The sequence below is a fragment of the Bubalus bubalis genome, chromosome 11 (assembly GCF_019923935.1).
Source record: "Bubalus bubalis isolate 160015118507 breed Murrah chromosome 11, NDDB_SH_1, whole genome shotgun sequence".
NCBI lineage: Eukaryota > Metazoa > Chordata > Mammalia > Artiodactyla > Bovidae > Bubalus > Bubalus bubalis.
In genome coordinates, this window is record NC_059167.1 from 94461858 (window position 1) to 94489815 (window position 27958).

Sequence of the window (27958 nt, forward strand, 5' to 3'; positions counted from 1 at the left end):
TGGCTGGTTCTTCAGAACAAACACTAGTCACAAAGAAGTGAACATTTGCAGTTGGGAGAAGATGTCAGCATGAGCCCAAGTCAGGCACAGCATTTGTAGGTGTCTTCACCTGGGTCCTGGCTGCTTGGAACCAAAGGGAAGTTAGTCTTCTGTGTTACCACTGAGGGACTCAGATTCCCTGGTTCCCAATCACAGGAGGGAGAGTTGCAAGAAGAGGAGAGGCTGAGAAAATCTGGGTTCTGCTTTTATTCATTCATTGTGTACACTTGCTGAGTTCCTCTTAGATGCCCGACCCTGTGACTGGGGAGATTGTAGCTTCAGATGGAACCTTCCAGGGTTCACTAAATCAAAAGCTCCTGGAGCTTGGTAATAACCTCAGTGAGGAGACAGGTTTATTCCCCACCTGAAGGGGAAAAACCAGTCCTCAGCTCCACCTGCCTGCTGCCATCATGGCCTGTAAGCCAGTTTGGGCAGATCTTCTGACTTTCAAGAGGCACTGGAAAACAGAATTTCTGTGTGAAATCTTTTCGTTGTCACATATAGTCTGAAATCTCAAAATAAAATCAAAGAAAAAATGCCTGCATGGACAAAACTGATCTAGTCTCCAAGCCTTTAAATCATAACTTCAGCTTGAGAGATGAACGCGAGTAGTGATTGAGAGCGAGGTACCTGGAAGCGGGAAGAAGGGTGTCTGGTTCCACCTCTCACCTGCTGTGTGACCTTGGGCAAGTTACCTAACTTCTCCATGCCTTGCTTTCCTCATGTATAAAATGAGTGTGATAAAGTATACTGTAGACTTTAAATGAAAGAATGCACATACAAGCCTGATCTATAATAGCTCAATAAACATTAACTATCATTTTTACAGGTCATCTGGTCCATTGCCCCAGAAATCTTTTACAACAGCCTTGGCAACTGAACATTTGATCCCTGCCTGCGTCCCTTCTGAGACGGGAAGTTCAGGGTTTCTTAGGGAATGTTAGTTGTATGACAATTCCTAAATTTCAGCAGCTTAATCAAACGTATGTTCATCTGTTGCTCATGTCCCAGCCTGGTGTGGTGACCACTCCAGGTGCTCTGTTCCACCCCAGGCCCTAGGATCCATGCACCTTCTCTCTGGTGGCTCCGCCTGCTCCCAGGACCTTCCAGAGTCCTCTACGGGGTTCTCCGCTTTCAGCTGGCCAAGAGGCAAAAAAAGAAAGTGGGAGAGAAAGAAAATACCAGGTGCCTCACATCTGCACATTCCCATTTGCCAGAACTCTGGCGCATGGCCCCAATCTAATTGCAAAGGAAGCTGGAACGTGAAATGTTCCTCCATCCAAAAAGAGAAAATAGCATCGGCGGACATCTAAACAATCTCTGTCAAGCCCTGTATTCATATAAAGACAACTGGGCGGACTCAGAACATCTGCCTGTTGGTCCCCGTCTCTCCCATTAGCGCAGTAGGCACAGGACACCAAGAAGACGCAAGCCGGGGCAAAGTAGGTGTGGCTTTGAATCTTAGTTAAAATACTTGTTAACTTTGGACCTTGAGAAAATTCCTTCAACTCTCTGTACCTCAGTTTGCTCATCTGAAAGATAAAGATAGTAACTGCCTCCCTGGATTGCTTTAAGGTGGAATAAGATAGTACAGGCCTTGGCACACTGCATAACATCTGATATATAACCTCAAGTTAATGCTCCTGTCTCCCCTGATCCTCTTCTACATGAATGTTTTCCAGGTATTTAAAAATGACTCTCATTATTTCTGTGAGTTTTCTCTTCTCCAGTTTCTTCAGCTATTGTCATTGTTTTAATATCACGTCATTGCTAGCCCCTAACTCTCCCAATGGCCATTCCATGGACAGAGCTCAATTTGTCAAGGGACCAAATACGATGCCTGCCTTAGGTGTCTCTGAAAACACACCCTGAGATAAGTCTTGTGCAGATAATTTGGTGGGGGGAGTTACCTTAGGAGACAAAAGGGAGGGAAATGGGGAAGGGAGAAAAGTCAACGAATGAGTGAGTTACACGTGGGGGCCACTGGATACTTCACTGAAGTTGGTGCACAGGTGTCTAATAAGCTCGTGGAAAGACGCCCATCGGGAAATGCAAATGAAACCACCAGCAGATTCTACTATCTACTTACTGAAACAGTGAGGATGTAAAACAGAGACAACACCAAATGTTTGTGAGGCTGTGGAAGAACTGGAACCTTCACACATTGTTGATAAGAACGTGAAATAGTTCAACCACAGTGGAAAACGGTTTGACAGTTTCTTTAAACGTTAGACGTACATCTACCACACAACCGAATGACTCCACTCCTAGGAATCTACCCACGAGAAGTAAGAACGTATGTCTACACCATGACTTGCACGTACAGTAGCATTATTCATAGCACTGAAAAACTGAAAACCCACATTTCTGTTATGAGATAAATGGATACCCACAATGTACTACAACAATACGAGAGAACACTCCACTGGGGAGCCGTGGCCAACTTTTGAAAGTGCAAACGAGACTTGTGATTTTAAGGTGAAATGTGAAGAGAATTGTTCCCACACTGTTAACAGGTTAGAAATATTTAAGATTAGGTAAGTTTAAGCTAAGCTAAGTCGCTTCAGTCGTGTCCGACTCTGTGTGACCCCATAGACGGCAGCCCACCAGGCTCCCCCGTCCCTGGGATTCTCCAGGCAAGAACACTGGAGTGGGTTGCCATTTCCTTCTCCAATGCGTGAAAGTGAAAAGTGAAAGTGAAGTTACTCAGTCGTGTCCAACCCTCAGCGACCCCATGGACTGCAGCCTTCCAGGCTCCTCTGTCCATGGGATTTTCCAGGCGAGAGTACTGGAGTGGGGTGCCATTGCCACACGATGCTATATTTCAGTGCCTGGATAAGTAATTTTGGAGCTGACTCACCCCGCCGGTGTGAAGCAGCATCCGGCCGTGCAACGGCTCTTCTTCTCTGGCTTCCCTTTCAGCTGCCCTGACTCCTGGGCCAGGCGTATGTGTTTAGCTCCATGATGAAGGATTCCAGCTTCTGCAGGACACCCTTGTCTAAAGTTCAAAGACAACAAGAACAAATATGAGCTTCAACCTGTCTTTGTGGGGTTCTGGCTCACGTTCCTGAGACACCAGCCTGCTCGTGACCTTCCCTCCCTGCTTACCTGTCTATAGACTTCAAAGGTCTGACTGGAGTCAGATCTGTTCCAAGCTCATAGAGCTATTGGAGTATTTCAGTTTCTTGCAGCCTGTCAGACTGAAGACCTTATCTTCTTGCTGACCATCACTTGGAGGCTGCCTTCAGCTCCTTGGTGCATATGGAAGCACAGGACAAGGCAGCTTACTCCTTCAAAGACAGCAGGGGAGAGGTCTCCTAGCAAGATGAAATGCAATTTTATGTAATAGAATCGTGTGCACATAATCACTCATGTCCAATTGCCTTTGCAAAGCTCCACTAGTTAGAAGTATTTCACAGGTCCTGTTCACACTCAAGAGGAAGAGATCACACAAAGGTTAAAGGCAGTTGGTGCAGAACGTAAGGATTACCCTAGAGTCAGTCTGGCACAGTCTACCCTCCCCAATGATTTGTGTATTTACTACATGAAAAAGACATTTACTCCCTTCCAATTTCCCCAAAAAGCTCATCCCATTATAGCATCTGTTCAAAGTCTACAATCTCATCATCTAAATCAAGTCCAGGTATGGAGGAGTCCCTTTGGGTATAGTTACTCTCAGTCTACAAAACTAGACAACCTGTCTAACTCCCAAGCATCCAACACACAGCAGAGGAATAGGCACAGTAAAATAGTAATCGACTTTCTATTTAAAATGGGAGAGAATACATGAAAGGTAAAAAGGAGTTACCAACCCAAAATCCAAAGAGATTTTGAAATTCAGCCTGGCAAATTGTTACTAGTTCCTTGATTAGATTCTGCTGCTGCTAAGTCGCTTCAGTCGTGTCCGACTCTGTGCGACCCTAGAGACAGCAGCCCACCAGGCTCCCCCGTCCCTGGGATTCTCCAGTCAAGAACACTGGAGTGGGTTGCCATTTCCTTCTCCAATGCATGAAAGTGAAAAGGGAAAGTGAAGTCGCTCAGTTGTGTCCGACCCTCAGCAACCCCATGGACTGCAGCCTACCAGGCTCCCCTGTCCATGGGATTTTCCAGGCAAGAGTACTGGAGTGGGGTGCCATTGCCTTCTCCGTGATTAGATTCTAAGTTCTGGGAATAATCCCTGGTAGCTCTTTCTTCCACCCTCTGAGTCATGTTACGTTTTTCATGAAAGGCAGAACATTTGCAATTGAGTGTGTTTATCATCCTGCTTCCTGCCAGTAGAATTTTGGAGACCTACCTGCCTCCTTTCAGTTTTTACTCTTTCTGTCCCTTTCAGTGTAAGTTGGCAGTGCTTTTGCCAAAAAAAAAAAAAAAAAAAAAAAAGATTCTTAAATACTTGTGGGTCTCCTGTCAATTTCCCTTACACATAAGCAACATCCTCAGTTTTCTGAGACAGGCACTCCTTCACCTAGGGTGAAGATGCTGAGATGGTTAAGGACAACTCAGACAGGCCTTATCATTTGAGAAGTTGTATGAGGCACACCCATCATCTCTAGAGAAGGCCTGTCATGGGACTGAATACAATTCTGATCCTTGGATCTTTCCAAGGTTTTAACCGGGTTTATCTCTATGCCACGTACTAGAAAGTCATTTCTCACTTTAAACGTCTTTTGCCATTTGGAGAGACTGAGGACTGTCAAAATCATCAGGTCCCAGTTCCTTTTTGTTGAACAGCTCTTCTATCTTTCTCCTCTAGCATTTTACTATCTGCAGCAACTAAAAACCAGGCAGTACTCTCAACCTTTTGCCTGGAAACCTTAGCCAGATAAACAAGTTCATCACTTACCTGTTCTGCTTCACATATAACCGCAGGACACAGTTTTGCTAAGCTTTCTGTTACTACCTAACCAGCAACCCTCTTCCTCCAGATTCCAATACCACATTTCTCACTTCCTTTTGAGTATTCAGCAGCAGCCTCCAAGTTTGAATTCTTACTAACAGTTTGTTCAAGGCAACTTAGGCTTTTTCTATCATGTTCCTCAAAATTCTTCTAGCCTCTAAGCAGTTCCAAGTCAATCTCACTGTTTTAGGAATTTGCCATAGCAGCACTCCACTTGTAGGTACCAAAAATATAACCTTGTGTCTTTAAGTTTAATTGACTAGATGCATTGGAATTTTAAGTACATGGGAAGATTTTGAATGTCTGTAAGAAGTTTCGAAATCCAGCATCTCCAACCTGAGCTACCTGATTTTTTTTGCTTTGGAGTTTGACATAATTACTATGTCACCATAAAGGTACAGAAATATGTATTTTTAAAGATACTTTATCCTCAGGAGAGTATAAGAATACTCATAAAAGTATAGTGAGAAAGGAGAAATAAAGTATGCAAGTACTTTATAATAGCATAAGTATAAATACAATAGCGTTGTAATCATTTCAATAATTCAATATATATGTTTCTACTTTTAAAGGCATTTGTAGCATTTAAAAGATTCAGATATAGGATACTCGTGATTTTGGACAAAATCAGCTTGTAAATTAACGTTTAAATGCCTGGAAAATGTTATATTGGTTAAATTCATAAATTTTAATTTTTTTTTTAGTTGTATAAAGAGTATTCGAATTTTCAGAGGAATATTGTTTCATCTATTGATACAATTAATAAACCCAGCTTTAAAGTACAAACAACAGGTAATTGTGCCTCAGGACGTACAGAGTCCCCTCCTTGAATACTAAAGAATTTAATCAGATGCAAGCATTCCGGAAAGATTCGTGGAGGAGACGTAGAGGGCGGAATTAAGGAGGCAGGAGCCAGGACCAGATTGATACCACTTGCTGCTTGAAGAGCCTGGATGACGGCTCTGGAACGCTGCTGTCCTGACGCCCTCTAGTGGTTGAGACGCAGAGCCCACCTTTCCTGAGCAGCAGGTGAAGGATGTTTTGTTGCTAGCTCAGCTCACTCTCTAAGAACTTTCCCTTGATTGGGGGGGCCGGGGTGGGGGGAGACCCAGAAATTCTTGTGTCAACGATCTTGTGAGATACTCATCCAGTCTTGGCACAAACACTTCCTGTGTCAGTAGGCGCCTCAGTCCTCTTTGAGTATCTCCCATTATAAAACGCTTCCTCCTTTCCAGCTGACACTCTACCCCCGCAATCTGTACCCACTGGCTCTGCTTTTCCCTCTGGGGCTGCACACGGCACCATGCTAATCTCTCCTGAGCCCGACAGCACTTCAAATATTGGCAACTTTCTTGTCCTCCCTGGTTTCCAGCTTATCTTCTCCAGGTCAATTATTTCCCTCAAATATTCCTCATGTGACCCAGTTTCCAGTTTCTGTCCCCAGCTGCTCTTTTCTGGAGGCATTTCTGGTTTGTCACTAGCCCCTGGAAGCACACTGATGACCAGGCTGGCCTCCAGCCCCCGATTTGTGGACTAGCCTCCCAGAGGGCAGAGGGGCTGCCCCCCACCATATACTCCACTCCAAGGGGGCCCTGCTGTTTGGAGCAGCCTTGTCACACGATGGATGGAGAGAAGGCTTTGAGCTCCCTTGTCTGGCCTTTCCCTCTTGCCTTCCTTTACTCTTTGCAGCCTTGGAGTATCTTCTGTGTTTGGACAGAGTTCATCAGTTTCCTAAATAGTACTATGTGCAAACCACCTGGACAGATGTTAGCCTGTCGTTGAGCAGAGAGACCTCTTGAAAAACCTCAAGAATGATGTCCTCCCTTGTGAGAAAGAAGCATGGTTACCTGAGACCGGATTCTGTCCTTCAGAGGCTGGGGACCTCTGACCAGCCTACGTCCTCCTGCTGTGGCTGACGCTCATTTTCTCTCCTATCTCCCTCTGTGAACGCACAGAAGAAAGACTAGGTGTTAATAATGTAACATCCTTTTATAGTTTGAAGACTGATATTGAGTCTACTCACACCTCTCTTCTCTGAACTAATGTAGACTTTTCCCTGAAGGGCTATTTTTCAAAACCTTCCATCATTTTCCTTGTCTCCGCTGGCTCCTTTCCAATTTCTCTGTAACATCCTACTCTTATGGGCCCCAGGACTGAACAGTATGTTTTAATGACTGATATTGGCTATAGATTAAGAATTATATCTGTGAAAATATTTCCATTACAACATAGCTCATTGTACAAAGATTTATATACCTAAGGAGTTCCTGGCTGGCATATAACAAGTTATGTTTCAAAACTTTCTTCGTAGATCAGTTATTTGAAATTTGGATGACTTTGCTGGTGGTCCAGAGGTTAAGGATCAGCCTGCCATTGCAGGGGACATGGGTTCAATCCCTGGCCTGGTAAGATCCCACATGTAGCAAAGCAGCTAAGCCTGTGCTAACACAAGAGAAGTCACCTCAGTGAGAAGCCCATGCACCGCAATGAAGACCCAGCCAGCCAAAAATAAATAAATAAAATTTTAAATAGATAAATAAAAAGAAACCCCCAGGCACTGAGCAGAGGAAGCCTTGAGGAGAAGGTTGATTTAAAAAAGAAAAAAGAAGAAGACTGGGCACATTTTCCCATAGAAACAATGGCTCCCAGTCCAGCCAAAAAAACCCAAAAGCCACTTTAGGTCACACAGCAATGATGATATCAGGTTGAACTTAGAGAATAAGAATTCTCTGATCTGAAGCTTAAGAGATGCAGGAAGGTGAAATGAGAACTTCTTCCTCAATTTCTCAGCAGAGGAAATTGAGGAAGAAATGGATGACCCTCAACCTAGGATTGGAATGAAAACTGACCTTTTCCAGTCCTATGGCCACTGCTGAGTTTTCCAAATTTGCTGGCATATTGAGTGCAGCACTTTACGAACATCATCTTTCAGGATTTGAAATAGCTCAACTGGAATGCCATCACCTCCACTAGCTTTGTTCGTAGTGATGCTTTCTAAGGCCCACTTGACTTCACATTCCAGGATGTCTGACTCTAGGTGAGTGATCACACCATCGTGATTATCTTGGTTGTGAAGATCTTTTTTGTACAGTTCTTCTGTGTATTCTTGCCACCTCTTCTTAATATCTTCTGCTTCTGTTAGGTCCATACCATTTCTGTCCTTTATCGAGCCCATCTTTGCATGAATTGTTCCCTTGGTATCTCTAATTTTCTTGAAGAGATCTCTGCTGCTGTTGCTAAGTCGCTTCAGTTGTGTCCGACTCTGTGCGACCCTAGAGACGGCAGCCCATCAGGCTCCCCCGTCCCTAGGATTCTCCAGGCAAGAACACGGGAGTGGGTTGCCATTTCCTTCTCCAATGCATGAAAGTGAAAAGTGAAACTGAAGCCGCTCAGTCGTGTCCGACTCCTAGCGACCCCATGGACTGCAGCTTACCAGGCTCCCCCGTCCATGGGATTTGCCAGGCAAGAGTACTGGAGTGGGTTACCATTGCCTTCTCTGGAAGAGATCTCTAGTCTTTCCCATTCTGTTGTTTTCCTCTATTTCTTTGCATTGATCACTGAGGAAGGCTTTCTTATCTCTCCTTGCTATTCTCAGAAACTCTGCATTCAGATGCTTTTATCTTTTCTTTTCTCCTTTGCTTTTTGGTTCTCTTCTTTTCACAGCTTTGTAAGGCCTCCCCAGACAGCCATTTTGCTTTTCTGCATTTCTTTTCCATGGGGATGGTCTTGATCCCTGTCTCCTGTACAATGTCACGAACTTCCGTCCATAGTTCATCAGGCACTCTATCTATCAGATCTAGTCCCTTAAATCTATTTCTTACTTCCACTGTGTAGTCATAAGGGATTTGATTTAGGTCATACCTGAATGGTCTACTGGTTTTCCCTACTTTCTTCAATTTAAGTCTGAATTTGGCAATAAGGAGTTCAGGATCTGAGCCAAAAGCTGAGTGCCAAAGAATTGATGCTTTTGAACTGTGGTGGAGAACACTCTTGAGAGTCCCTTGGACTACAAGGAGATCCAACAAATCCATCCTAAAGGAAATCAGTCCTGGGTGTTCATTGGAAGGAATGATGCTAAAGCTGAAACTCCAATACTTTGGCCACCTCATGCGAAGAGTTGACTCATTGGAAAAGATCCTGATGCTGGGAGGAATTGGGGGCAGGAGGAGAAGGAGACGACAGAGGATGAGATGGCTGGATGGCATCACTGACTCGATGGACATGAGTTTGAGTGAAGTCCGGGAGTTGGTGATGGACAGGGAGGCCTGGCGTATTGCGATTCATGGGGTCGCAAAGAGTCGGACACAACTGAGCGACTGAACTGAACTGAACTAACCTGGGATATCTTCCCACATTCTTTGTCTGGCCCTCTCTGGATCCTTGTCCCGGTCTCCTAGTTCTCAGGATCCCAGTTCTGTCACAAGTCTCCCAGGCTGCTGCCTCACTCAGGTCCCCCTCCACGCCCAGCTCTCCATGCTTCAGTACACCTGAGCTCCCCCCGCCTGTGACCCAGCACCCATCCCCTCAGTAAAGCCAAGTCCAGGTGGGGCTAGAATGACGGGCATCTCATCAAAGCAACTGCTGTGAATGAATTCTCGATGATGCCCCTGTTTTTAAATGGGTATCTTAGATATTCAAAACATTCTTTTCTGTGCAATTTCAGGCTGTGACAGATAATTGCAAAATACAGGTTATATGCGGGAAGATTTTGGTGACTACTGAAGCCATTAGAGTAGATATGCTCGTTCTACCAAATGGGAGTATATCCCAAATGGTACCTCCTTCCCACAGATGCTCCCCTCCTCTATTTCTCAATCACAGATTATATGCTTCATATTGTTTTTCAAATTGTTTTTAAAGATTTTTAAATAGTTTTTATTTTGAGAAATTGTTATTCTTTTGAGAAAATGAATGAAAGCAACCATACCCTTTACAGATGGTGACTTCAGCCATGAAATTAAAAGATGTTTGCTCCTTAGAAGAAAAGCTATGACAAAATTAGACAGTGTTTTAAAAAGCAGAGACATCACTTTGCCGACAAATGTCCATATAATCAAAGCTATGGTTTTTCCAGGAGGCATGTACGGATGTGAGAGCTGGACCATAAAGATGAATGAGTGTCAAAAAATGCTTTTGAACTGTGGTGCTGGAGAAGACTCTTGGACAGAAAGGAGATCTAACCAGTCAATCCTAAAGGAATCAACCCTGAATACTCATCGGAAGGACTGATGCTAAAGCTGAAGCTCCAAAACTTTGACCACCTGATACAAAGAGCCGACTCACTGGAAAGGACCCTGATTCTGGGAAAGATTGAAGGCAGGAGGAGAAGGGGACGACAGAGGATGAGATGGCTGGATGGCATCACCAACTCAATGGACATGAGTTTGAGCAAGCTCCTGGAAATGGTGAAGGACAGGGAAGCCTGGCGTGCTGCAGTCCATGGGATTGCAAAGAGTCGGACACGACTTAGCGACCAAAAAACAACCACCACCAACCCCGAGAAAAGCACATGTGGTAGGACTCCATTCAAATAAAATTCTAGAAAAAGCAAACTAATCTATAGTTACAGAAAGCAAATCAATGGTTGCCCAAGTCCAAGGCAGGAAGGAGAAATGGATTCAAAAGGGTTGAAGAAACTGTTGGAGGTGACGTAAATATTCATTGTCCTCATGTGGCAATGGTTTCATGGGTGTATATGTCTGTCAAAATTGATCACATTGTACACTTTAAATAAGTGCAGTTTAGTGTACATCATTTATACCTCAATAAAGTTTTAAAAAAAAGAGAAAATGCAAAAAGACTAACACGTATGCACACATATATTTTTCCTCTCAGAACTGACCCTTATTAACAGTTTATCTTATTTGCCTCAGTAGCATTTATATAAAATAAATTAAATAAAACAGATAATAGTTGTCCCCAGCCAAGCTCTTTTTCTTCTGCCCAGTCCCTGGAAGCAACTGTCATGGATTTAGTGTATATCCCAGCCATCTGTAGTAATTTTACATGCATATAGAAAGAAGAAAGAAGAAAGTGAAGTCACTCAGTTGTGTCCGACTCTTTGCGACCCCATGGACTGTAGCCTACTAGGCTCCTCTGTCCATGGAATTTTCCAGGCAAGAGTACTGGAGTGGGTTGCCATTTCCTTCTCCAGGGCATCTTCCTGACCCAGGGATCAAACCTGGGTCTCCTGCATTGCAGGCAGATGCTTTACCATCTGAGCCACCAGGGAAGTCTTACATGTATACATTTATCTTTAAATAATACATATTGTGTTTCAAAATTTATGTAAATGAATGCATGTTTTATGCCACACTTTTCTTTTTATTACATGTCATGAGTTGACATTACACAAAGATATTTTACACATGGATATATTATGGTATATATAGGTACAGTCCATTCTTTCTGCATGCATGTGTGCTAAGTTGCCTCAGTCGTGTCTGACTCTTTGCAACCCTATGGATTGTAGCCCACCAGGCTCCTCTGTCCATGGGATTCTTCAGGCAGGAATACTGGAGTAGGTTGCCGTGCCCTCCTCAAGGGGATCTTCCTGATGCAGGGATTGAACCCGTGTCTCCTGTGGCTCCTGCACTGCAGGTGGACTGCTTGCTGCTGAGCCACCAGGAAAGTCCCCTATTCCTTCTAACGGCTATTATAAGGGTTCATATCATAATATACTAGACTATTAGGATATTATGATAAAATTCATATCACAATAATATGAATATGCCACATTTTATTTATCCATCCCCTCTTTGATAGGCATTTCAGGTTTTTTCCCTCAATTTTTCATAATTACAAGCAATAATAAGCTGCAAAGTTTTCAAAGCAAATCTCATGGTATTGGCAGTGGGAGTTACTGGGTAGTGGCTACCAGGTAAGTGGGCAGGTGGGTTTGTTGAGTTGGATGCTGGTAAAGAGGGAAGTCCCGCTTCAAGATCTGTGGTCTGCACAGAAATAGCTGAAGTTGGATATGACTCTGTCTCTGGATTGCAGCTGAACCAGGTGCCTCTGTGATGTACCTGCAGAGCTGGAGATGGTTCAGAGCACAACTCCAGCGGCCCACCCACAGAGTTCACCTCTGAGTTGGACACACGAGGGACCCAAAACAGATGACCTTCTGTGACGCAGGTACAGCAAATGCCTTTGGCAACAAGCCGTAAGCAAGTCAACTCCGCCAGCTGCTGTTTAAATTCTTGAGGGTTTTCACGTCAAATGAGCATCAGAAAATGTATATTCACTGCCTCTACGTTACTGTGTGATATGAATGTACTAAGCCTGCCTTGTCTATAGTGATGTTCAGATCCTTGTGTTGTGCTTAACTTTTACTGTCTAGATTTGGTAAAGTCTCAGTGTAGCTTGTTAAAGTCTCCACTATGACTGTGCTTCTAACAAATTTTGCTTCGTACGTTTTGATGCACTGTGATTCAACACATACAGATTCCCAAATCTTACGTCTTTCTTGTAAACTTTACCTTTCATTACTATAAAATTACATGTCAAAAGTGTAAAGAGAACCTCTGAATTGATGCAGAAGAGTTCCCCTTCAGCTACTACTACTGAGAAACACTGGACAAATTATCATCATATATATATATATATAAAACTGATAGAAAGAAAGGGAACTCTCCCTACTCTAGAAACAGAGAACTTAGAGGCTGAGCAGTAAGTAGGAACTAATGCCATTGCAGTGTGTTTGGACTAGCTAGGGATTTTAACAGCCTTGCAGTCAATAGGATGCTGTCTGGTGTGAGGAAGGAAGGCAACAGGAATTGAGCAATCTGCAAACTCTGAGTTCCTGAGAGCGAGGCTGCTGGTAAAAACAGGATCAGTAAGTCCCTGTGCCCTCAGGCTACAGGTGAAAAAAGAATTCATCCACAAAAACTTGAAACCATGCCTGTGTCAACACTGATGAGTTCTCAATTTTCACTGTCAGACAGAAATACCAGGCTGAGAAGAAACATAAAAGCGAGTTGAGAGCTGGTGAGATCTCCGGGACTCCAGCAGAAGCAAACCGGCAGCCACAGTGAGAGGACAATCTAATGCCCCAGGCACACAGTTCTTCCCCCAAAGGGAAAAACCCTGCTGAAAATAAGCTCATAATAAAAATTAATCATAGGAGGCAACTACCGAGTGTCAGATCGTGAAATTAACAGGGGAAATAATGCCCCAAGAAATAGAGAAACCAGATCAATCTATCAATGACTACAAAGTGAGTATGCTTTAGATGACTTCAAAACCAAAGAAGGATTAGAAATATAATGGAAAACAGAAAATCATGGGAAAAGAAAAGGACCAGAGAGTTCTTTTATAAATGAAACATATCCATTGAAAGTCAAAACTAAATAGACATATTTAATACTTGAGTAGAAAATGGCGGGGTGGGGGGGTGGGCAATGTGGCAGAAAGGTGAGAGTTTAAGGATCACAAAGGACGGGGACTTCCCTGGTGGTCCAATGTTTAAGACCTTTTCTTCCAGTGCAGTGGGTGTGAATGTGATCCCTGGTCAGGGAGTTAAGATCCCACATGCCTCAGGGCCAAAAATCCAGAACATGAAACAGAAGCAATACTGTAACAAATTCAATAAATCTGAGCACAGAGGCCTTTGAGCAGCATGAATCTAACTTGTCTGTGCTCGGATTTAACTTTTTAAAAAACAGTCCATGCCAGAAAAAGAGGTGTAAAAAAAAAATCACAAAGGACAAATTTTAAAAACAAAAACAGACAAAAACACAGAAGAGAAAAAAAAGTAGGAAACGCACACACACAAAAGTAAAATAATAATGATAAAAGAATCATGAATGACAGAATCATAAATAACACAAACTATATCTGTCAAAGTTATGGATGGGGTAAATAGGAAATGGGAAAGAGGCAATACTTGAAGGGATAATGCTTGAGAATTTTTTCCAATTTGACATAAAATGTACAGAGAAGTACACTGTATCAGAATATATTGGTCTGTAACAAACCACCCCACACCTGGTAGGTTAAAACCACCACTGTTTACTTAAATCATAGTTCCATGGATGAACACGTTGGACTTAGCTGTACTGAGAGGTTATCCCCAAGTCTGTGTTCAGCAGGCAGTGGCCTCACTCAGTTTACTCAAAAGGAGAAATAAAGCAGAAGTGAAGGGGCTGAGCCCCAGCGGGCTCCCTGCGGAGAGCGCTGTTTCCCTTGGCAGCTTTCGGGCTGCAGACAAGTTAGACTCATGCTGCCCAAAGGCCTCTGTGCTCAGATTTAATGTTTTGCAGCTGGGTTTTGAAATGGGTTGTTGTGTAGCCTGTTCTCCCTTTGACATAGATGGTGACAGATGTTGACTTACTGGGAACAACTTCACTTCAAGAGAGAAGTCGGAGTCATTTTCATTAATGACTTGACATTTCCTTGCCTCTTTCGCAAGCTTGGCTTACTGTTAGTTTTACCTATGACTGCTTCACCCTCTGAATGTAGCTCAAAGTGTCTGCTGCTGCTGCTGCTGCTGCTAAGTTGCATCAGTCATGTCCAACTCTGTGCGACCCCATAGACGGCACCCAACAGGCTAATAAAAAACAAATCACACATACATAAACAGTGTTAAAATTTGTTCTGCTAGAACTGCAGTACAAGACTTTAGGGTGGCGGTGGTTATGGTTAATATTTAAACGAATCAACAAGAACTATATTTACACAATCAACAGATTGACGAATGGGCAAAGTAGGAAGATGAGACTAGGCTGTGGGAAATATAAGCAAGCAGAAAAAATTGAAAATAATTGATTAACTGATAATTGATTAATTCAAAGGAGAAAACAAGAAGGTTTTCCTATTTGGGGCTTCCTACATCATGGATCTCTATTCTTCTCAGCACAGCAGTGGAAGTTAGAAAATAATTTGTTTTTCCTAAATAAATTCCACACTAGAGTGTTTGATAAACAAACTCACAGGAAATAAGGAAATCTTATTAAGCATCACTGCACACTAGAATGAGAGCAGCCCATTTACCTGTCCTGGAAACACCTTGTTCTGGAAAAGGCTCTCAGGTTGATAAAGTGAAAGTGAAAGTTGCTTAGTCCTGTCCAACTCTTTGTGACCCCATAGACTATACAGTCCACAGAATTCTCCAGACCAGAATACAAGAGTGGGTAGCTGTTCCCTTCTCCAGAGGATTTTCCCAACCTGGGGATCGAAACCAGGTCTCCTACATTGCAGGTGGATTCTTTACCAGCTGAGCCACCAGGGAAGCCCAAGAATACTGGCGTGGGTAGCCTATCCCTCCTTCTCTAGCAGATCTTCCCAACTCAGAAATCGAGCCAGGGTCTCCTGGATTGCAGGCAGATTCTTTACCAACTGAGCCATCAGGGAAGCCCCCTCGGGTAGATAATCCACACCCAATTGTTCTACTCAAGATACACAAGGTATTGGGAGGAAAAAAAAAAAGAGAGAGGCAAGAGGAAAAAGTGTCACCTGTCCTAGGAGACTCCTAACTGAATCATTTAGGGCCTGAAAGCAGGGACAGAGAGTGAACGGTTCCAGGGGAGGGGGCAGTGACCGGGAATCACTGTTAGGCTTCCAAGGTACCTGTTTCAGATATTCAGACTGCATGCCCTGAGGAGTGCCCTTGGACTCGTCACACCAGATGTCCAGATATATGGGTTTGAGAATTTGGTCAGGATCAACATGAGGTGCCAGGGAAGGGAGGGGGTTTCTCCTGCTGCCGGGCAGTCATTCTTGGTTGTAATGATTCTCGGGTGGGCGGCACACCTGTGCCTTTGCTCTGGTTAGTCTATGGATCTGGTGTCCCCCTCAGCTGTCTCAGATGCTGAAGTCTCCCCTTTGCTTTAATAATGGCCAATCTCTAGCCATACCACTGACATCCTCCACACCTTATTCTCCAGTAAGGGACAAGAATGCCCCAATTGAACAAGATATACAAAATGTGAGGGCAAAGTAGGCAGACTCAGAGTTGGAGCAAGAGTGTGACTTTCTGAGATTTTGGTCGTGATCTCTTCTACAGAGCACTTGCTGATTCTAGAACCTGATCACTGCTGTTCCCTACTTTGTGTTAAGATACTGAGGACCAAGAAGGCAGTGGCACCCAGACAGGTCTGACAAGGCCAGAGATTCAGATAAGCTGCTTCCATCTTGACTCTGATGAACACTAGAGCTTCTCCTATCTGTTCCTTCTTCCATATCTGAGTCTGTCCTGTCCTCAGTCACTTCAGTTGTGTCTGACTCTTTTTGACCCTAAGGACTGTAGCCAGTCCATGGGATATTCCAGGCAAGAACACTGGATGGATTGCCATGCCCTCCTCCAGGGGATCTTCCCAACCCAGGGATCAAACCCAGGTCTCCTGCATTGCAGGTAGATTCTTTACCATTTGAGCCACCAGGGAAGCCCAAGAATACTGGAGTGGGTAGCCTATCCCCTCTCCAGGGGAACTTCCTGACCCAGGAATTGAACTGGGGTCTCCTGTATTGCAGGCAGATTGTTTTTACCAGCTGAGCTACCAGGGAAGCCCCCTGACTGAGTCTACCTCAACTCAGTTACAATTCCCAACCTGTCTTTGAACAGGCCATTTGGAAAAGTGCTCTTTCCCAGCTCCACCATGCTTCCTGCTCTTGGCATTCAATCCAGCTGCATCCATGTACCCTGCATTGTTGGTTCTCCAAGGCCTCCAGGGTGGGCTCTCCTGGCATAACCCTACACAAGCTAATTAGGAGGGAGGCAGATCTGATCTGATTTACTCTTCCAACATGAAAAAAGTCATGGAAGAATTCCAGTTATAAGCTGGTAGAGAAAAGATAGTTTCCCCCCTTTACCTCTCAGCAACTAAGATGAGAAATAGAAACACACAGTTTTCTGATGAAATCATTAGGCTCTCCTCTTCTCAAATCATAATATGTAAAGACAGAGAATGACTGGAAGATTCCGGCCTGAGCAAAGTAGAGAAAGGTGCCTAACTCCTAAGCAAGTAAGAGGAAGTAGAACAACGCCAGGAATAATGAACACTCCAAAGACCAGAAGGAAAAAATAAAAACCTATAAATAACACCCTTAGACAAGAAGAGAAAGTACATTCAGGAAATGTACTTAGTACATTGAGTATCTTGATACTAAAGAAAACAAAAGGTACTAAAGAAAACAAATAATTGGAAAATAAGAATGAACTCTTGGAAATTAAGAATAAGAGATCTGAAATTTGGAAAATGGATAGAAAAGTGTGATGATAAAGTTGAAAGTCTCCCAGAAAGTAGACCAAAAAGACAAAGATATGAACAATAGAAGAGCAAAGACAGGGAAATTAGGAGCTTGATCCTGAAGGTCCAATATTCGACTAATACAAGCTCCAGAAAAGGAAATTTGGAAGATTTGAAAAGAAGACATAAAATTTCCTCTAACTGAAAGTCTTGACTCCCTCAATGGAAAGGGTCCCCCAAGCGCCAGCGAACAGAAACTATACCAAGTCATAGTATGTCCATTGCCAGAGCCAAAAAACCACCCTGGGACAGACCCTCTGAGAAGGACCAAGAGGCAATGATATGTACAAGAGATTTACTGGGGGAAATGCCTGTGAAGGGTAAACGGATAGAGAGCAAGAATAGATGGGCAGAGCCTTCAGATCACAATGCAGGTCTGATACCTATGAAAGGAGAGGGGAAAGATAGACTTGAGCAGGAAAAGCTTCAGACTCCAGAACAGTTCTGCAAAGGTCTCAGCCAGGCCAGAGAGGAATCTCTGAACCCAAGGCTGTTCATGAAAGGAACTCCACCTCAGGTAGGCCAAGCCTCATTTTAGTTGCTGTTGCTGTTTAGTCGCTCAGTTGTGCCCAACTCTTTTGGGACCCCATGGACTGTAGCCCACCAGGCTCCTCTGTCCATGGGATTTCCCAGGCAAGAATACTGGAGTGGGTTGCCATTTCCTTCTCCAGGGCATCTTCCAGACCCAGGGATCGAACCCATGGCTCATGCCTGGTAGGCAGATTCTTTACCACTGAGCCACCAGGGAAGCCCAGCCTCACTCTAGTACCTTCACCTTATTCAGTTATCAGCTGGAAGCCGCCTGAGGGAAGGATGGCCGCTTTGTTCACAAGGCATTGAATACAGAGATGCGGCAGCTGGGCTATCAGTTAACTCTGATTTACACGGCAGATTATCTTTAAGGGATACCTAAACAGTGAACTGTTATGGCTGCCACCGTCTATTTCTTGCCCTTTACAGGCCAAATGCCCCATGGTTCCTACTGGTCTCTCTTCCAGAGGAAAAATTTAGAAGAGGGAAGTTATGGGAAGACCTATAGCCCCTGATGCTGACATTTGTCTCGAGGTCACGAATAGGATCCATTCTCTTCCACCTACACCATCCGATCTAAATTTCCCTCCCCCTCAGTTATCAATTCTGCAGCTTTTTGGTGGCTTACTTAGTAAAATGACCCAAACTTTCATTCTAGAGGGGTCTTAGTAATCACATTCTTTTCATACCGAATTTGTTGCCCATATCTGTTCAAAAATTGAGCAAGGATGGAGAAGAGGTGCCCACGAGGATCACCTGGGATCCAAAGACATTTCCTCCTTGCCCCCATTGTGTAAAAAGCGGCTCCAACTTCTCCTACGGACCAAAGTCAATGATCTCTGCCTAGTTGAGGATTCACTTCACCTGCTGGTCCTGGGTTACAAGGCATCCAAAATGCCCTGGTCGCAGCTATAGCAAGTGGTTCAGTGGGACCCTTGCTGTATTTCCTGTTAAGAGTGCACTGCATTTGGGTAGCAGGACCTCTAACACAGAGCTGCAGAGACAAGAAACACCAAGCTCCCCAGTGGGCTGTTGGGACTGATGATACCTGGTACATCTCCTGCTTCCACCCCTTGGTTCCCAGACCTGCACAGTCTTCCCACTGACGACGCATATCATATAGAGGACCTGATGTAATGTGCACAATGCCTCCTGAGGGTTGTAACCCTACCCTTTCCAGGTATAGCTGTCTCCAAGCTGGAGTTACACCTGTGCCCTAGTGACCATTCCAGCGCTTTATGAAGCTTGCTCCTTCTAGGTGATACAACATGTGATATGATCAGTGGAGTCCATGGTCATGAGCCTCCTCTCACAACTCCTTTGGTATGAAGTGGATCTGATAGCTGACATTACGCTGTGTGTGATTTCATGACTTGTTGCTGCTGTTCAGTCGCTAAGTCGTGTCCGACTCTTTGTGACCCCGACTCTTTGCCCCAAGCCTGCAGGACGCCAGGCTTCCCTGTCCATCACCAACTCCTGGAGCTTACTCAAACTCATGTCCATCGAGTCGGTAATGCCATCCAACCATCTCATCCTCTGCTGTCCTCTTCTCCTCCTGCCTTCAATCTTTCCCAGCATCAGGGTCTTTTCCATCCAGTCAGTTCTTCGCATCAGGTGGCCAAAGTATTGGAGTTTCAGCTTCGGCATCAGTCCTTCCAGTGACTATTCAGGACTAATTGCCTTTAGGACGGACTGGATGGATCTCCTTACAATCCAAGTGATTCTCAAGAGTCTTCTCCAACACTACAGTTCAAAAGCATCAATTCTTTGGTGTTCAGCTTTCTTTATAGTCCAACTCTCACATCCATACATGACTACTGGAAAAACCATAGCTTTGACTAAATGGACCTTTGTTGGCAAAGTAATGTCTTTGCTTTCTAATATGCTGTCTAGGTTGGTCATAGTTTTTCTTCCAAGGAGTAAGCGTCTTTTAATTTCATGGCTGCAGTCACCATCTGCAGTGATTTTGGAGCCCAAAAAATAAAGTCTCTCACTGTTTCCACTGTTTCCCTGTCTATTTCCCATGAAGTGATGGGACCAGATGCCATGATCTTCGTTCTCTGAACGTTGAGTTTTAAGCCAACTTTTTCACTCTTCTCCTTCACTTTCATCAAGAGGCTCTTTAGTTCTTCGCTTTCTGCCATAAGGGTGGTGTCATCTGCATATCTGAGGTTATTGATATTTCTCCCGGCAATCTTGATTCCAACTTGTGCTTCTATCTCCCAGAGTTTCCTAAATTCATGTCCTTTGAGTTGGTGACAAGCAATCTGTAAGTCCTCAGACAGTGGTGCCCGCTGGAGCCCTGTGAGGAGCAGTGGCAAACCTCCAGTCCGCACAGGCATGAGGACAGACCTCTGAGCCCCCAGGACAGAGGGGCCGATGCAGCTGACTCGCCACCAAGCCGTCAGCTGAAGGTGAAAAAGCTATTCTCCAACTGAGCTAGTCCTGGACTCTATTTCATCTACATTTTCCTTGAAAACTGGCTGGTTCACCTAGGAATTCATTTCTTTTTCTTTTTTTTTTTAGGAATTCATTTCTTTCTTGCACGTCTATTATCTGTAGCTACATATGATGAGTTCACCCTTCCATCATTTTCTCTGTAGATCTCTCAGCACAAATCCAAATATTTTTAGGTGAATATTCCAAGTTACCAAACATTCACGAACCATTTCATTCCTACATAACACAGGTCTAGATTTTATTTCCAGCCTCTTATTAGGCTTCTGTTGCCTACCATTCAGTCCCCAAACCAATGCTACTTATTTTTTTTGCTCCTCTTCTGTCTATATCCTACTGCTGATACCAATTCCTAATACCAATAGATACCAATCCCTGACACCAAAAGCCATTGCCACAAAATGCTATATGACAAACATCCAAAAACTCAGTGGCTTAAAATAACAGCAATTTATTATCATTGATCTGTGAATCAGCTGAGGGTTGGCAGATCTCCACTAGGCTCAGCTGGGCAGCTTTGCTGATTTAGGCTGAACTTGGCCAGGACTGACTGGCCTTGTTCCATCTATTAGAACCAGTGGGCTAGTCATCAGCGTGTTCTGCTGCTTCTGATGACAAAACGTGAGAGCACAAGTTCAATCACATAAGTGCTTTTCAAATTCTGCATGCAACAGTCTGCTAATATCCCGTCAGCCAAAGTAAGCCACATAGCCAAGCTTAGAATCCAACAGCTGGGAAGCACAGTCCACTCACCTGAGTGGGAGGGAAAGAGAGAACAGTGAATATATCTGAGCAATAATCTAATCAACCGCATATGCTATTGTGGATTCTTAGACCTTCTCCAAAGGGGAAAAATCTTCAGGTACAAAGGATTGATTGGGGATTGGAATTCCCAGAACTTCTCAAGAGTAATACCAGAAGCTAAATATATATATAACAGAATGCCTTCCAAATTCTGATTTGAAATGACTTTAAACCTACGGTCTAGATTCATTTAAACTATCAGTTAGTTATAAGGCTAGAATAAAGACTTTTGAGACATTCAGAGTCTCAGTTAATTTACCTCCCAAATAACCTTCCTCAGGAAGCTATTGGAGAATAAGACCCACCAAAAGGAGAGGGTCTAAACCAAGAAAGAGGACAAGGAGGCATGCAGGAAGTAAGAAACCCAACATGGGAGAGAGAGATGAAGAAGATGTCCAGTTGACAGCACATGGAAATTCCATCCTGCCGCACACTGAGCTACAAGAGCAATCTTTAGAAGAAGAATACTGGGCTCCCTGGATCTCTGCAGTGCAGAGAACTGAACTGTGAACTCATCTAAAATGCTCTTGTGAAGAATGGGAACACTCAAGTATACATACAACTATGTTTAGTAATTACAAAACAGGTTTTCATATATTTAGTCTTGTGATTTAATTTTCACAACTCTATGAGGCTGAGAAAGAAGCAAATTTATCATGATATTAATAAATCTTAAGCTTCAAGACCCTTCGCTGAATGGACCCCTTCCTAACTCTGGTAAGGGGCCCAAGTGATATATTCATACACACACAAAAAGATCTTTTGTTAATATGATGGTTTCTTTACACTTCACTTCCAAAGCATTGTACTTCCCTTATATGCCCATGGGCATCATTTCTAAATAAATACACATTTTGTACCCACCCAATTTGTATTCACAATTTTGTATTCTTTTGTTTAAAAAGGGTCCCCCAAAGAGGATAAACTTCAAGGCCCATAGAATCAGAATTCATCCCTGGGTAAGTACTATCCATCTCATTTCACAAAGTGATGAATGAGTTTCAGTGACTGCCCAAGTTTGCATTTCTGGACCTAAATTCAGATATTTGAATGTACAAATCCATTTTCTTTCTACTACTCCAAAATGCATGTCTAGATAGTGCAAGAAAGGTTAAGGGACATCAGCTCCTTTCTAGGAAAATCATTCCTGGAACATGGATGGAAAGGAGGCAGTCCCAAGTCATCAGGATTCAGGCGGTGGTGGTCTGGGTAACAGGTGGAAAGATATGAAAGGGAAGTTCACTGAAGACAAATCATAATGACATGTCATTTTCTCTTCAGTTGGCTCGGCCTAGTGCATGGAGGGCAATTACACTAAGATGCCACCCGTGAGACACAATCTACCTGGAGTAGAAAGAAGCCATCTCCTTTTTCCAGATCTCTCTTATTTCAACATGGCCTCTAGGAACAGATCTTGCATCTCCCTAATGCATCTCTAGCTGGTGGGAAGAGCTTGAGGCACAGGTTGGAGTCAGAGGTCAGGAAATCAAGGCTCCTGGAATTGGAAGAGACACCTGGTGGCACTTAGTTCAACTCAGTAAGAGGAGGTGGAGCTTAGTGAGAGGCAGCACATGGGATGGTTAAGAGTACGACTTTGTGCAAGTTATTTAATCCCTATGCCTCGAAAAGGAGTTTGTCAAGGCTGTATATTGTCACCCTGTTTATTTAACTTATATGCAGAGTACATCATGAGAAACGCTGGACTAGAAGAAACACAAGCTGGAATCAAGATTGCCGGGAGAAATATCAATAACCTCAGATATGCAGATGACACCACCCTTATGGCAGAAAGTGAAGAGGAACTCAAAAGCCTCTTGATGAAAGTGAAAGAGGAGAGTGAAAAAGTTGGCTTAAAGCTCAACATTCAGAAAATGAAGATCATGGCATCGGGTCCCACCACTTCATGGGAAATAGATGGGGAAACAGTGGAAACAGTATCAGACTTTATTTTTCTGGGCTCCAAAATCACTGCAGATGGTGACTGCAGCCATGAAATTAAAAGACGCTTACTCCTTGGAAGGAAAGTTATGACCAACCTAGATAGCATATTCAAAAGCAGAGACATTACTTTGCCAACAAAGGTCCATCTAGTCAAGGCTATGGTTTTTCCTGTGGTCATGTATGGATGTGAGAGTTGGACTGTGAAGAAGGCTGAGCACCGAAGAATTGATGCTTTTGAACTGTGGTGTTGGGGAAGACTCTTGAGAGTCCCTTGGACTGCAAGGAGATCCAACCAGTTCATTCTGAAGGAGATCAGCCCTAGGATTTCTTTGGAAGGAATGATGCTAAAGCTGAAACTCCAGTACTTTGGCCACCTCATGGGAAAAGTTGACTCATTGGAAAAGACTCTGATGCTGGGAGGGATTGGGGGCAGGAGGAAAAGGGGACGACAGAGGATGAGATGGCTGGATGGCATCACTGACTCGATGGACGTGAGTCTCAGTGAACTCCGGGAGTTGGTGAGGGACAGGGAGACCTGACGTGCTGCGATTCATGGGGTCACAAAGAGTCGGACACGACTGAGTGACTGATCTGATCTGATCTGATCTGATCAGTGTATTCATTAGCAAACTAAAGATAACAAAATGAGACCCTATTCCCTCATCTACAATTCAGAATCTGTAAATCTAAAATTATTTCAAAGGATTTCCCTGGTGGTCCAATGGCTAAGACTCTGCGCTCTGAATGTAGGAGGCCCAGGTTCGATCCCTGGCCAAGGAACTTGTCTCACATGCCCCAACTAAGACCTGGCAAAGCCAAATGAATACATAAATAAATACATTTTTAAATAAATAATGTTGAAAAAATAATGTCAAAACCTATTTCACGAGAAGAGCTGACCTGAATTCATTTGCAGCAAAATCTAACCCATTCATGTATGTATTCTATTTAATGTTAAATTCACATGCCTTATCACAGAAATATTAATGTATTTGATAGTTCCATGGGGGTGTTTTCTAACACCAGATAGATGTGCCATGCACCTTTCTATTAAGCCTTTAGAATAAGAGTCTATGAATCTAAAGCGCCTATCTAAAAGGCTGCCATTGGGGATTAAATTAGTAAGAGAGGAAAGGTGCTCAGAATGATACGTGGCACAAAATAAGTGCTCTAAACAGGTTTTCTGTTGTTACTGGGAACAGCCTCTGTAAGTATATTCCTAAGAGATGTTATCTGGCCTTTATCTGACTCTCAGGGAGGAGAACACACTTCTTTATGAGACAATCTAGTTAGAATGCTGGATATTTCTAATCTAATCTACTCTTAGAATTTATAAGACAAGGATCTTATAAAACTAAATTTGCCTTTCTCCAATTTCTCACAGTTAGCTTTCAGTACAGCTTTTGCAGATAGCTACTGCATCTCCCCAGGTTGTTTTTTCTCCATGGTTAGTTCTTCATATATTGCTCCCAGACCAATCTGTTCACTCTCCCCTTGACACACTTCTATTTGCCAATATGTTCTTTCAAATGCAGTACCCCCAATAAAACCCAGAGGTCCAAATGGGTTCTGCTCAGCATAGAATTCAGTCCATATTTTTTTCTGTGCTCCAGAGTGTGAAAAACAACTGCATCTCAGTGTGAAAACAGAAGTGAGATGGGAGGAGATTTGGAAAAACACAACCAAGGCCATCACAGAATTTCATTAGAAAAACATACCAAAAAAAAAAAAAAAAAAATCAATTTCAAAGCAATTTTTTCCTGGTTTCCCTGAACTAAGATGGAAAACAGTGAGCAGCCTAGGCTGATCAAAATGCAAGAGTCAAACAATATAGAAGGAAGATGGGCGATGTTATACCAATTCATTTACTGTGAAATACTACAGACAGTAATGCTGGAGCCCAGGTGAAGGTCATGGACTGTATCCCACAGTCCAAGAAAAACGAATGATGTTCCAACAGAAGGAAAATAAGAACAGAGCTAAATAAAACTCTGACAAGTATCAGAACTGATTTACAGTGAATTACTAAGAAACAGGAGGACACTGCTCCCTCCAGTAGGCACAGCTAGACCCCTCTTCATCTCTGGCCTTGACCCCCTCTGGTTAAAGACAACCTGAGCAGACAAACCCACCGGAGGGGAAGAAATCCATTTCTTGGGGTAGGCAATGTGATCACTCAAGCTGTGAAGGAAACAGTGAGAAAACATTCTTCTCTTGAGTGGCCACCTGAGCCACCTGCAGTGTGAACCCAGAATTCTAGATTTCTTTGGAGTCTTGGTAAAGAGGCCCTAAGAGGCTGGCGGACACACGGGGATTCATTATTCTATTCTTCCTATGTTGTGTATGTTTAACATTTTCTATAACAAAATATTTTGAAACATTCTCAAGCATTTGTAACTTTTTAAAAGAATGGCAACATTCTAATAGTTGACTCTGTTCTTTTCCCTGTAATACTGAAGACAGTTTTAAAATCTGAAGGCACCTTCACTAATAAACTGTCAGGAGGATGTTAGTAATTTTTTATGGGAACCATATATACAGTTTCCCCTGTCTGAAGCCCAGCCTTGGAGCTACCTCCAAGCAGAAAGCCTCTGTGATCGTACCCCTTGCTCCATTTGTTTTCCATTTCTCAGGGATCACAACTCTTCTCCAATGTTTGAAAATGTTTCCTATATTTTGTTTAGTTTTCTACTTGCTCAGGTTCAAAAGGTAATTCCAGAACTGGCTCACTCCCTCGTGGCTGGAAGCAGCTCTTGGAAAGTTCTTCAAATAACTCAGCTTAAGTGTCCACTCAGGGCAAACATCCTCTTGTTAGGATGCTGTTCTCCAGAATACTGTATATGTACAGCATGTACAGATGTACATACTCTATGGTATGTCCACAGTGCCACGTCCCCAGTGTCCAGCAACACTGGTCCAGGATTAGCAGAAAACCGGCCCCCAACTCACCATCACCCCTTTTAATCTAGTTAAAATTTGCATTTCCCATTACCATAATTCTTTTATATAAATTTCTGTAGAATTAATCATTCTGTGTTCAGGTAGGAGAATTATTTCCTTAGGGAAAATAGTAGGCCTTCCACTGAACTTGAGACTTCCACTTGTTAACTTTGGCCTCCTCATGGCAGTAGACTAGCAAGCAAAGAAAGGTGTTCTTATACTGGCAAGAGTAATTGACTCTGATTATTTAAGAGCAGACTTAGCTCTTCATGGAGCATAAAGAGGAGTATATCTGGAACACAGAGATTCACTGGGATATCAGCTGGTGATTCTGTGATCAGTGATGATGAAATGAGCAACTGCAACAATCACGGCCTTACAAAATGAAGGCCAGACACTTCCAGAGGCCCAGACACTTCACAGACAAGGGTGTCAGTCATCCATTCAAGAAAACAATGAAAGCCAGTCAAAGAACCAGATGAGCATAAGGGAAATACAGACAGATAGCAGGAAGGGAGATGACAAAGATTAATTATGGACTTGGGACAAGTTGCAGCAACAGGGAATGTAACTTCTTCTATTAACCTTGTATTAAATCCCTGTGCTGGCCAAAGTTTGAAGGCGACTGGACAGAATGGATTTAATGCAGAACTGATACGCATGTAAGGACAAAGGTTGAACTCTACTGGAAATACATTGTGGTTTCAAAATATGTCCACAAGTTCTTTGATGCTCCTTCCTTCAATAGATGAAGCCTAACCCCCTTCCCCTTGAGTATGGACTGTACTTAGTTACTCACTTCTAAGGAACAGAATGAGGTGGAAGTGACTGTGTAACTTCTGGGACTAGGTCATAAAAGGCTGTATGCCACCTCTCTCTCTCTCTCTCATCACCCACTGGAGGAAGCCAAATGCTATGTTGTAAAAACACTCAAGCTTCTTATCCTCATCCATCAGTGGGCTGACAGCAGAAACAAGAACTACAATCCCACAGCCTCCAGAACAAAAACCATGATCACAGAAAGCAAAATGATCAGGTGGATCACAGCCTTGTGTAATTCAATGAAGCTATGAGCCATGCCGTGCAGGGTCCCCCACGACAGATGGGGCATAGTGGAGAGTTCTGACAAAACGTGGTCCACTGGAGAAGGGAATGGCAAACCACTCCAGTATTCTTGCCTTGAGCACCCCACGAACAGTACGAAAAGGCAAAAAGACATGACACTGAAAGATGAGCCTCACAGATTGGAAGGTATCCAATATGCTATTGAGGAAGAGCAGAGAAATAGCTCCAGAAAGAATGAAGAGGCTGAGCCAAAGCAGAAATGATGCTCTGTGGTGGATGTGTCTGGTGGTGAAAGTAAAGTCTGATGCTACAGAGAACAATATTGCACAGCAACCGGTTTGCTCATCTATCCTCCTGTAAATATGCTGATCTTCATATTTGCTGCTGTAGGTAACATTCCTACCCAAGTCTGGCTGTGGATGGATATTCTCACTGAGTAAGTTTTTAGGAATGGAATCGCTGGGTCATAGACATGTACGTTTAGTTTTATGAGAAATGGTCAGATTGTTTTTAAGTGGCTGTGCCCACTTTATGCTTCTATCAATAATTTATGAGAGCGCCAATGACTCCACATTCTCAGCAACCTCTGCAGCTGCCAGTCTCTGTAATTTAGCCATCTCAGTGGTCATTCCGGGGTGTCTCATTGAGACGTGAATGTGAATTCCTCTGATGACTAGTGATATTGAGCACTTTTTCATGCACTTCTTGGTCATTTGTGGATTAACATGACATTCTTCTAGTGGCTTTTCTGCCTTCCGTGTTTCACTGTCCCATTCCTCATTCCTGGTGAAAGTGTTAGCTGCTCAGTTGTGTTTGACTCTTTGCGACCCCGTGGACTGTAGCCCACCAGGCTCCCCTGCCAATGGGATTCTCTGGGCAAGAATACTGGAGTGGGTTGCCATGCCCTCCTCCAGGGGTTCTTCCCGACCTAGGGATCGAATTTGGGTCTCCAGCATTGCAGGCAGATTCTTTACCATCTGAGCCACCAGGGAAGCCCTCATTCCTGGTATCTAGTATAATTTCTCAGACTACCTGTTTG

General features: G+C 43.5%; 2 long non-coding RNA genes across 2 annotated transcripts in view; both read right to left on the reverse strand.

Moving 5' to 3' along the window:
* Positions 1 to 2731: 2731 nt before the first annotated feature.
* Positions 2732 to 7314, reverse strand: LOC112587931. The gene is made up of 3 exons (XR_003112472.3): positions 6784 to 7314; positions 3148 to 3356; positions 2732 to 3037 (listed from the first exon to the last, which is right to left on the reverse strand). It is a non-coding gene; the product is annotated as an uncharacterized LOC112587931 (long non-coding RNA).
* A 12849-nt stretch (positions 7315 to 20163) lies between these two features.
* LOC123328248 overlaps positions 20164 to 27958 on the reverse strand; it is a 32340-nt gene continuing 24545 nt past the window's right edge. Inside the window, exon 3 of the long non-coding RNA XR_006543073.2 lies at positions 20164 to 20922. This is a non-coding gene — a long non-coding RNA (uncharacterized LOC123328248). The remainder of the gene's footprint in view (positions 20923 to 27958) is intronic.